The sequence below is a fragment of the Bombus affinis genome, unplaced genomic scaffold (genome assembly GCF_024516045.1).
Source record: "Bombus affinis isolate iyBomAffi1 unplaced genomic scaffold, iyBomAffi1.2 ctg00000562.1, whole genome shotgun sequence".
In the NCBI taxonomy this organism is placed as follows: domain Eukaryota; kingdom Metazoa; phylum Arthropoda; class Insecta; order Hymenoptera; family Apidae; genus Bombus; species Bombus affinis.
This window is the reverse complement of record NW_026109188.1, coordinates 56,092-68,564: the sequence shown is the minus strand read 5'-3', so window position 1 is coordinate 68,564 and position 12,473 is coordinate 56,092. Positions and strand designations below refer to the sequence as shown.

General features: G+C 36.4%; 2 long non-coding RNA genes across 2 annotated transcripts; both read right to left on the bottom strand.

The window, feature by feature from the left end:
* Positions 1-292: 292 nt before the first annotated feature.
* LOC126928103 (uncharacterized) lies at positions 293-1,187 on the bottom strand. The gene is made up of 2 exons (XR_007716301.1): positions 805-1,187; positions 293-654 (listed from the first exon to the last, which is right to left on the bottom strand). It is a non-coding gene; the product is annotated as an uncharacterized LOC126928103 (long non-coding RNA).
* Positions 1,188-11,274: 10,087 nt separating this feature from the next.
* LOC126928102 (uncharacterized) lies at positions 11,275-11,962 on the bottom strand. The gene is made up of 2 exons (XR_007716300.1): positions 11,580-11,962; positions 11,275-11,429 (listed from the first exon to the last, which is right to left on the bottom strand). It is a non-coding gene; the product is annotated as an uncharacterized LOC126928102 (long non-coding RNA).
* Positions 11,963-12,473: the final 511 nt, after the last annotated feature.

Here is a 12,473-nt window from a genome sequence, read left to right as displayed (position 1 = left end):
TAAAATATACTACACTACATCAGCATTCTAATAAAAGTGAAAATTGTATACAAGATTGCCCTGCGACACACACATATATAGATATACACATGCGTACGCGTATCTTTGGGAAAAATTCATAATATATATATATATATGTATGTATACGTTATTAAACCATTAAAACGCAAAGAAATAAATATATAGATTTACATTTCTACGAACCTAGAGAATTATATACGAAATCCACATTATGGAATATTCAACCAATTAACGATCCGAGAAACAATGAGAATAACAATACGCGCACATATACATATGCATATATATATTTTACATAATGGAAAATTACATTGTGAAATGTATATATATATATACACATATTATTATATCGAACAACTACTCATCTAATATACAAAACCACCTTGTAAAAATTACATTACTGAACATTCAACTAAACCAACTGAAGATTTAGTATAATAATATATAATAATATAATAATATATATATATACATAGATATGTGAAATAGCGTTGTATATAACCGGAAACAATACAAATGTCACACGACTTCTTCAACAACTTCGACTCTTCGTTCCTGCCGACAACACCTCACACGATGACTGCGTCTTCTAGGGCCACTTACGGATTCTTTACAATTCTTCTTCTTCTTGCACTGAAATATCATATGCAGTGAATAAAACACGAAAGAAGCAGGATGAACTAAATAAAAGAAATCATAACAAGATACACACCGAGACAATCCGCATGGGAACCTCTGACAAAGTATCTATCATTAAACGCATAATAATGAAGATGCACAAACCTCATTTGGAAGTCGACACCACTCACAGCGTGCCAATGCAAGGGAGGAAAACGAATGAAATTGTATTTCGTGAAGACGTTTCACCACTTTCCATAGATCAGAAACTGGAGTTACACAACTAATAACCTAATAACAAGAAAGTAATATAAAATATACACGATTTAATATATAGCAAATATGGACATATAAATCTACAAGGAGCAAAATATATCTCATATTGTCAAATAAAACCAAATTGTCGAAAGATCATCAGGACACGACGCCAACGAAGGTGCCACTGTGCCTATTTGGATGGAAAACCGCCACTTCAGCATCATCCCTCGCACATATTCACACACGCACGTCGATCACGTCATCTCGTACCATTCACATATCTTCTTCCTCTTGCGCTAAAACAAATTCACAAGTTTAAGGAAACAAACAACATGCGAAACGAGATAGAATACTAAAAACACGTACTCACACAGTTCGCACAGGCGCGGACGCTTTTGTGTCCATCACTCAACATAACCTGTAATCATCAAAATCCACGTTCTCTCATGGAAACTCTAAAAACCTGCAGCATTGCGATTCCCACCGGAACGAACTGTCACGTGACTGTCATCCCATTGGGGATGTCATTATAAAAAGCGTAGCGACACAATTCAAATCGGAGTAATTGTTAGCGGGTCAGTTGATTAAAGGAATAGAAGAGAGTAATTGTTAGCGGGTCAGTTGAATAAAGGAATAGAAGAGAGTAATTGTTAGCGTTCGGGAGAATTTAGCGAAAAATAAAGAAGAGTCAGATTAATTGTTAGCGTTAGCGTTAGCGATTAATTGTTAGTGGTTCAGTTAGAACAATCAGAGTAATTGTGAAAAGAGAGTAACTGCCATTAGTTGGTTCAGTTAGAATATAGTCAGAGAAATTGTTAGCGTTCGGGAGAATTTAACGAAATTAAAGAAGAGTAATTCAGTTAGAATAAAGAAATAGGATAGAGCAATTGTGATTAGTTGGTTCAGGAGAATTTAGCGAAAATAAGGAGAGTAATTGTTAGTCGTTCAATTGAATTTGAGTGAGTCTGATATCAGTTCGTTTAGTTGATTTAATTAGAATTTAAGTTAGGATTAGAGAATAATTGTTCGTTCCAGTTCGAGTTTAAGAATTACGAGATATAAATGTTATTAGTCAGTTCGAATTATAAAATAATTGTTATTAGTCAGTTAGAATCAAAACAATAGTTGGCTCAAGTTTTTGTGTTAGAATTTCGAATTGTTAAACACGTCCGGACACACTGTTGTTTACACTGCAAATTAAATAAAGATTAAAACGAAAAATTATAGATTTGTCGATCTTTGTAAAACCGGAATCACCCCAGCGGCCTGCCCGTTCATCAGCGGAGACCAACGTCAGGTGAGTTAACTTTAATTATTATTAATAATTAATAATTAAAATAATAAATAATATCAATGATTAGTATAATTCGTCATTAATTCCGCCTGTAATAATTATTTATAATATAATTGTTTATTCCAAACAATCCTCTCCCGTGCTAGTATTCCTGCGCATAGCAGGTTAGCCGAAACGTGGAGATTGTTGACCAGTGGCCTAAACTCCGATCAACGCTACATAATCTAACAAGAAATATCTAATTGAAACAGTCCTTAGACTGTTTCTGGTGGCAGCGACTACTACATTGTTTAAAATTTCAAAATTTGGATAGCGAAACGTAACAATATATATATATAGATAAAAATTTTGGTGGCAGCGGTGGGATACGCTCCACGGAGGATTACAGTTGGTATAAACAATAACATACGCTCATAGGTTTAAAGTTTTTTCAATTTATTAACTGAAACATACACATAAAGATATACAAAAAGAAAGGAAAAAAAAAAACATGGCGGTCGCACGAGACTCACTAAACGAGGACACGATTACGTTGTTGTCGGAAAAATTGAAAGCGTGAGACGAGAATTTTCGCGTACTAACCGACATTAATGCATGTCTAAGCAGAGTGGAAGAAGACCTGCGTGCAAGTAGGGAATCGAGAGATACCGAAATTCCCACATCGACGCCGTTAATTCCGCGAGGAATAAGACCCATTAATGATAATTTTCAACCAATTAAACTAAAAGACACGATCAAGTCAGTGCCAGTGTTCGACGGCCATCGACCACCGGTATTTCAATTTTTAAGGGCATGCGAACGAGCTCGAAGATTCGTGCCGCCGACGCAGAGTCGTCCGACACCTCCGAATAATTATAATGGAAACAACACTCGTCCCCTATACGATAGTAACAACATCAGAAACAACCGCCAGGATCGAAGATTCGTGCCGCCGACGCAGAATCGTCCGACACCTCCGAATAATTATAATGGAAACAAAACTCGTCCCCTATACGATAGTAACAACATCAGAAACCACCACCAGGATTGGAGATTTGTATCGCCGTCGTGGAATCGTCTAAGCGACCCGGGAATAGAGAAAGATATTAGGAAAAGAGCAAGAGCAATAACCTGGAAAGAAAAATGCGTAGATAAACATCTCAAAGGAGATCCAAGTCAAAGGAGGGATGCTGATTATTTGAAACAACCAACCTTCCAATACAAACACTGTTCCGTTGCTGCGATAAAAGACGATGTTACTTTAAGTAGCAAGAGGACGCACGGCACCACAGACGAAATCATGAGTGAAAAATCTCCCGAATCCCCAGCCAAAATAAACAACACTAATATCAAAGAACTTTCAGAAGAGGCAGAAACTAGGAAATTGAACGACGAAACGAAAGGCGACGTTTATCCCCTGCCTAATATCACGGTTGACTCGGCAAGAATACAAAAGCAAGGTTCCACGAATTTTGTGAACGTTTCAAATATAATACGAAAAGAGATAGCGAGCGTATCACCCTCAAAAACTTCTATAAAACCATCAGAAAGTAACTTTATCGAACTCAAAGTCAAGCCATTAAATTCTAAGAAAACTCAGACTATAGAGAATAAAAGTATAGCCATCCCTAAACCCAAAACAGAATCTATAAGCAAAAAGGTTTGTAATAAAAATTCAAAGAATAATTCTAAATCTACTGAAAATATTCCTAAACGTCCCATACAAGTATCACCGGGTGTTGGACTCAGATTCGGACGTCGACCTTTCCGGATGGTTTCAATAGAAATAAAAGAAACCTCAAATACTCCTACCGCGAGAATAGTCTCCCCAGATTTGAACACGAAGGCGAACCTACTGCTAGACTCCGGATCAGAAATTAACATTATCAAGAAACCTGCCTTACCCGAGTCAGCGATCATCAACGAGCAAGAGATAATTGAAGTTCGAGGAATTACGGCAACGAGCCTGGTCACCCTAGGGTAGACAATAATACAGGTTGCGGGCCACCCCGTTACTTTCCATGTAGTTGATGATTCCCTGCTGATCAATCAAGACGGAATCTTAGGTTTCGAATTTTTTGCAAAATACAGAGCCCGTTTGGATTACGGGCAAAAACATATCAAATGGGGGGATATCTATATCCCGTTTGATACAAAAGAAAAGATAATTGTGCCGAAACGAAGTTCGGTACCCTGTACCATAAATATCGCAAATCCGGAGGAAAATGAGGGATTCATCCCCAAAATCGAACCGATTAAGGGAGTCTATTTCGGAAATGCGGTCGTGAAAAACCATAAGGGACGTGGTTATTTAAGAATAATTAATACCACCTCGAGGGATTACGAATTTACCGTACCCACAATAGTAATAAAAAAATTTGCAACTCATACTCCGCCCTCTCATACTACGTGCAACGCCGTTTCAGCATCTGAGGGAAATAGGTTCGACAAAATAATGGAATTATTGCGACTAGAGCATTTAAATGAAGAAGAAAAGAGGAACGTCGAAGCGCTAATACGGAAGAATCAAGATAGATTTCATCTCCCAGGGGAGACACTAGAAGGAACAGACGTTTTACAACACGAAATTGCTACCACAGATGAGATACCGATCAATGTTAAACAATACCGGTATCCTCCCGTACATCGGGAAGAAATAAACCGCCAGATTCAAGAACTACTAGAAACGGACGTTGTGGAATCATCGACATCTCCGTATAACTCCCCATTATGGATCGTGCCGAAGAAACCGGACTCTCAAGGTAATAAACGATGGAGAATGGTTATTGATTACAGGAAATTAAATGACAAAACAATAGGCGATGCCTATCCACTACCCAATATCACTGAAATATTGGACCAATTGGGAAGTGCGAAATACTTTTCCACGTTCGATCTAGCATCTGGGTTCCACCAAGTCCGTATGTCATCGAAAGATGCCCACAAAACTGCATTCTCGACGCCATATGGTCATTTTCAGTTCAAACGAATGCCTTTCGGACTGAAAAATGCACCAGCAACGTTCCAGCGGTTGATGAATTCGATACTGTCAGGGTTGCAAGGAATAGAGCTGTTCGTTTATCTGGATGATATAGTAATTTATTCCACATCCATTCACGAACATGAGATTAAATTTAATCGACTTATGGACAGATTACGGAGAGCTAAATTGCAACTGCAACCGGACAAGTGCGAATTCTTACGGCACGAAGTAAAATATTTGGGACATGTAATCAGTGAGAATGGAGTTAAACCTGACCCAAAGAAAATCGAGGCAGTTTCAAATTTTCCACGGCCAAGGAAATCAAAAAATGTTAAACAATTTTTGGGATTAGCTGGATATTACCGAAGGTTCATACCCAATTTCTCCAAGGTTGCGAAACCATTGACGCAATTACTAAAAAAGGACGTTGCGTTCAAGTGGACGGAAAACCAAGAAGATGCATTCAACACCTTGAAAACAGCCCTTATAACAGAACCCATTTTGCAGTACCCGGACTTCTCTCAACCATTCAATCTCACGACAGACGCATCTGGATATGCCGTGGGCGGCGTACTAAGCCAAGGACCTATCGGAAAAGACCTACCGATCGCATACGCCTCAAGATTATTGAACCCCGCCGAACAAAATTATTCCACGATAGAAAAGGAATGCCTAGCGATCGTTTACAGCGCAATGCACTTCCGACCGTATTTGTACGGGAGAAAATTCACAATTATAACCGATCATAAACCTCTGGTGTGGATGCATTCTATCAAAGATCCTACTTCAAGAATTTGGAAGTGGAAACTAAAATTGGCGGATTTCGAATTCGACATTATACACAAAGAAGGTAAGGCAAACGCGAATGCAGACGCCTTATCTAGAAACCCCCCTGAGGTTTGTTTGCCAATCAGGAAAAGAGAGGAAGATTCACCGAGTCGATATCCCGCACCCAAGAGATTTGAACTAGACACACTAACCGAAAACTCCCCCACGTTTGAAGTTAAACCACGCGAACTATCGCAACACAATAGACCAGGAAAACAAGAAAAAATTTCCATTCGAAAACACGTCACCATAGAAGAAACACCCACAAAACATTTTGACCACGCATTAGCCGAAATCGACGTAAACACAGACGAGGAAACAATCACTCAAGAGATAACCGACATCGATAAAACGAATGAAGAAGAACCCCCTATAACAATTTCCGAACCAATTCAGCAACAAGGAAAGGACGCAATGCCTGCGGTACTTTCAGAGCTAAGAATCTTGGAAACGCGAGACTCGATTACGAGAGTAAACGACCATAGAATAATATTCGTCGATATACATGGCACTCCGATAGATAAAGGGGCCTTAGAAATGAAGGAAGCAGGAAAACTGCCGTATTATAGAGATTTAATGTTGGGAAGAGTAATATTGAATCAAGATTCCGGAAAATACATCGTGTCCCTACCCGTAAAGGAAGATCGAAACTCTCCAATAACGCCAGAAAATATACTGAACTCATTGAAATCTTTACTGGATGTGGTAAAAGAAAACCAATTAACGTCCTTTAGCATCAGCAAAACAAACCTGGAAGAAATACCTTGGCGATATACAATCAGGAAACTGAAAGAAGTATTCATGGGAGAAACCATAGCTATTACCATCTGTACCGGGGAAATAATTATCCCACCGGTGGAAGCGCGAAGCAACATAATACGAGAAAAGCACGAATCACCTGTAGCAGGACATAAGGGAGTAACAAAAACTTACCAAAGAGTACGACAATACTACTATTGGAAAACCATGAAGAAAGAAATCCAGGAATACGTGAGAACATGCAAAGAATGCCAATTGAAAAAGTTAACCAGAATAAAAACAAGGCAACCCATGGTGCTCACAGACACACCAGGTAAAGCGTTCGATAAAATTAGTATGGATATCGTCGGTCCATTACCACAGACACAAAAGGGAAATAAATACATATTAACCATCCAAGACTTACTGACAAAATATTCAATCGGGATCCCGATGGCAGGAATCTCTTCGGCCGAGATAGCTGACGTTTTCGTAAAACAATTCATTTGCCGATTCGGTTCACCGAGGGCTATCCTTACTGATCGGGGAGCAAATTTTACATCCTCGCTGATGAAAAAAGTAGCAAAAAGATTTCGCATAAAAAGGTATACCACGTCAGCATACCATCCACAAAGCAACGGCTCCATCGAAAGATCTCACCACGTATTAACTGAATACCTCAACCTGTACATCGAAAATTCCAGAAACTGGGACGAATGGGTGGAATTAGCCATGTTCTCCTACAATACCTCCGTACACGAAGGAACAAAATTCTCCCCACACGAACTAGTCTTTGGGCACTTAGCCAGAGAACCTACTGGCGAGATGATAACCGAGGAGAATATGGAACCAACATATGCAGAGTATCTCAGAGACCTGTTCGATAAAATCGTCACCGTTCAACAAATGGCAAGAGAAAATCTGATAAAATCCAAATTAAAGTCAAAAGAATACTATGACAGACGAATCAACCCGCAAAATTTCAAAATAGGAGATCTAGTATATCTATTAAAGGAACCCAGAAGAGGAAAATTTTCCGACCAATATTCGGGACCGCATAGAGTGTTAGAAATTTTAGAAAACCAAAACGTCATGATTGAAGTGAAAGGGATTCCGCGAACAGTGCACTTAAATAAGTTAAAATTAGCGCATAACCGAAATAAACAATAAACGAAACGTTTTCAGAAGGTAACACAGTACAGTAGTATGTAGTGTAGTGCTGCTCGTCGAATAATGCGGATAATGGAAACCTAAAAAGAAAAGGAAATTACTATGTACTTTCTAAACATTACTCAAATATAAAATGTATTAATTCAATAAAGTGATTAAAACGGTGAAAGTGAAAAGTACCTTGTGAACAATTAACTATTGTAAAAGGAAGTGTATATGCAAAGACATGCCATAAGCCCATATTCGTAAAACATAACGTATGACAGCCATCTGAAACAAATGGAAGAATTAACCTCAATTACCTTAATACAAAATATAATAGTACTAAACGATTATAACAATATCGTGGTTAAACCAAAGTAAGTGCGACACTGCTTGTCGAATAGTGCAGATAGTGGAAACCTAAAAACAAAAGAAAGATTACTATTTGCGTTCTATAAAACGTGTTAATTCAATAACATAATTAAAGGCAGTGAAAGTAAAAAGTACCTAGTCCACAACTAATCATTGTAGAAGGAAGTGTACATGCAGGAATTCCGCAGTGATAAATTATGGATCCACTCCGTAGAACATAAAATACGACTGCCAGCTGAAACGAATGCAAGAACTGGCCTCAATTGCCTTGACATATATGAAAAGAAATAATACTATTAAAACTTACAACAAGATTGCCAATTATGTCGGGTAGGTGTCTTGCGTGAGCGACGTAGCGTGTAGACTTGGATAATAAAGACGAAGTAACTATGAACAGTAATAATATAGTGTACAAGTTCTAATCTATAATACATGAATTAGTCTTGACTTACATTACATGATTATTATTATACCTCACATATAAAAACAGATTTGTAATGCACAATAGCGGTCGCTCACACAATGCATTACGTGCATATTGAATTAATTAACTAAATGATATGTTTATACTCACAAATATAGGATGAATAAAGGTATCTGTAGTAAGTATTTTGATTATAATGAAAACCGGATGATGCCTTACACACGGTAACGCAGCATAGAAGGAATAGGATTTGAGAAACTACAAACGGAAATAATTCAATAAACAAGTTTTAACCAATAATACATAGATTAGCTCAAAAAATTATACTATACAAATATGAAATAATAATAAATCACTAATAATAAATCACATAATTACTAAGTAACAACAGATTAATAGGGAAGATATAGAAATAGCTAATAAAATAGAAATAGGCTAGAAATTAATCAAGATAGATTAGCCGAGCATTAATAATCAAACATGATTAAAATTAGGAATTATCATATTGTGTTAAGCTATTACAGCATTACTATATTAAATTACGTATAAAGAAATAAGGTTATACTACACAGTGGTGACTGGTGACACTATGCACGCATTAGATTAAACCAATTAAACAAAAGCTACATAAAAATAAACTACCTTATAATTAAACAGTGAAACGATTCTATTAGTAATTAATATTTTCGACAACGATATAATCCACACGCTATTACATTAAAATAACACACAGTATATATACACATATTACAACAAATACAAAACAATGTTAAATTAAACATACACATTACGACGAACACAAAACTAGACGTTGACACTTCACTAGAACGGAGTTGAAACTAAGTAACAAAACAATTATTACAATATCAAACAAATTTACAAAACACCACACTCTTATTTAAGACGTACACAAACATCCATTTTGGAAATCCGTCGCGAGCGTGAAGCAGTTCTCACGCATGCGCAATGAACTACATGCAATAATTATACACACTAAAATAAATACAGAATAATATTATTCCCACTTCAATTATACGTCAACTGCTAAAATAAAGTCACAAATAATTAACAAATAAATAACAAAACCGCATGAATAAAATTCACCATATACTAGAGACATTCATGAACGGCCATCTTAGATTGTCACGAATAGGGAATAGTCCTTACGCACGCGCAATGAAACACATATACATAAATAATATTAATTTTATTTGAATTACACGTCACCTACTAAAATAAAGTTAAAAATAATTAACAGATAGATAATTAATTCGATATTGGCAAAAGTCACCACATATTAGGGACATCCACCACCAATCAACGCATGTATGTAGTAACTTTAATACCTTACAAATAAATTATATTTCTAATAAAAAAATAATAAAAAGACGGGTACGATAATCTAGACTTAGGCTATCGCGACCCATACGAAGACCCTCCAACACGTTTTTATGCACACAAAATCAAAGAGCGCGTTGTAGATTGTGTGAAATACAAATAACAAAACTCCAACCCGCGATATTTTGTCTGCAATGCATAAATGTCAATCTTAACACGACACAATAACCCCAAAGAAATCTTTTGATGTAAGGAATTGTAGTTCGCGCTGTTGCCCGTTAGGATGGACCAACAACCAATCGCAACTACATCTTCTACGATCAGTCAAATTTCCTTCGGAAATTTGAACACCAAGGGCGGGGGTGTCACGTCCCGCGTTCCGCACGTGACGCCACGAACCAATAACTTATGAATAATTAAACACGACCAATAATAATAAATTAACTAATAACTAACCAATCAAAATAAAAAGAATTATACGACAGACAATCAAAATGAAATAAATGAATCAATAAGAAGAAACACTACAACCAATCAGCAATGACATATAAAATACAAATAAAATGAAATAATTAAATGAACCAATAAATAAAACAAGCCGCGATTCAAATGTATGAGATTTCTCTGCGAAAACAAATGTATATACACACACGTGTATGCATATCTGTGTGTGTTACCTACTTCGTGAATCTGAATAATTGGTAATCTAATAAAATATAAAAGAAATAAAATATACTACACTACATCAGCATTCTAATGAAAGTGAAAATTGTATACAAGATTACTCTGCGACACACACATATATAGATATACACATGCGTACGCGTATCTTTGGGAAAAATTCATAATATATATATATATATATATATATATATATATATATATATATATATATATATATATATATGTATGTATACGTTATTAAACCATTAAAACGCAAAGAAATAAATATATAGATTTACATTTCTACGAACCTAGAGAATTATATACGAAATCCACATTATGGAATATTCAACCAATTAACGATCCGAGAAACAATGAGAATAACAATACGCGCACATATACATATGCATATATATATTTTACATAATGGAAAATTACATTGTGAAATGTATATATATATATACACGTATTATTATATCGAACAACTACTCATCTAATATACAAAACCACCTTGTAAAAATTACATTACTGAACATTCAACTAAACCAACTGAAGATTTAGTATAATAATATATAATAATATAATAATATATATATATACATAGAGATGTGAAATAGCGTTGTATATAACCAGAAACAATACAAATGTCACACGACTTCTTCAACAACTTCGACTCTTCGTTCCTGCCGACAACACCTCACACGATGACTGCGTCTTCTAGGGCCACTTACGGATTCTTTACAATTCTTCTTCTTCTTGCACTGAAATATCATATGCAGTGAATAAAACACGAAAGAAGCAGGATGAACTAAATAAAAGAAATCATAACAAGATACACACCGAGACAATCCGCATGGGAACCTCTGACAAAGTATCTATCATTAAACGCATAATAATGAAGATGCACAAACCTCATTTGGAAGTCGACACCACTCACAGCGTGCCAATGCAAGGGAGGAAAACGAATGAAATTGTATTTCGTGAAGACGTTTCACCACTTTCCATAGATCAGAAACTGGAGTTACACAACTAATAACCTAATAACAAGAAAGTAATATAAAATATACACGATTTAATATATAGCAAATATGGACATATAAATCTACAAGGAGCAAAATATATCTCATATTGTCAAATAAAACCAAATTGTCGAAAGATCATCAGGACACGACGCCAACGAAGGTGCCACTGTGCCTATTTGGATGGAAAACCGCCACTTCAGCATCATCCCTCGCACATATTCACACACGCACGTCGATCACGTCATCTCGTACCATTCACATATCTTCTTCCTCTTGCGCTAAAACAAATTCACAAGTTTAAGGAAACAAACAACATGCGAAACGAGATAGAATACTAAAAACACGTACTCACACAGTTCGCACAGGCGCGGACGCTTTTGTGTCCATCACTCAACATAACCTGTAATCATCAAAATCCACGTTCTCTCATGGAAACTCTAAAAACCTGCAGCATTGCGATTCCCACCGGAACGAACTGTCACGTGACTGTCATCCCATTGGGGATGTCATTATAAAAAGCGTAGCGACACAATTCAAATCGGAGTAATTGTAAGCGGGTCAGTTGAATAAAGGAATAGAAGAGAGTAATTGTTAGCGTTCGGGAGAATTTAGCGAGAAATAAAGAAGAGTCAGATTAAGTGTTAGCGTTAGCGTTAGCGATTAATTGTTAGTGGTTCAGTTAGAACAATCAGAGTAATTGTGAAAAGAGAGTAACTGCCATTAGTTGGTTCAGTTAGAATATAGTCAGAGAAATTGTTAGCGTTCGGGAGAATTTAACGAAAT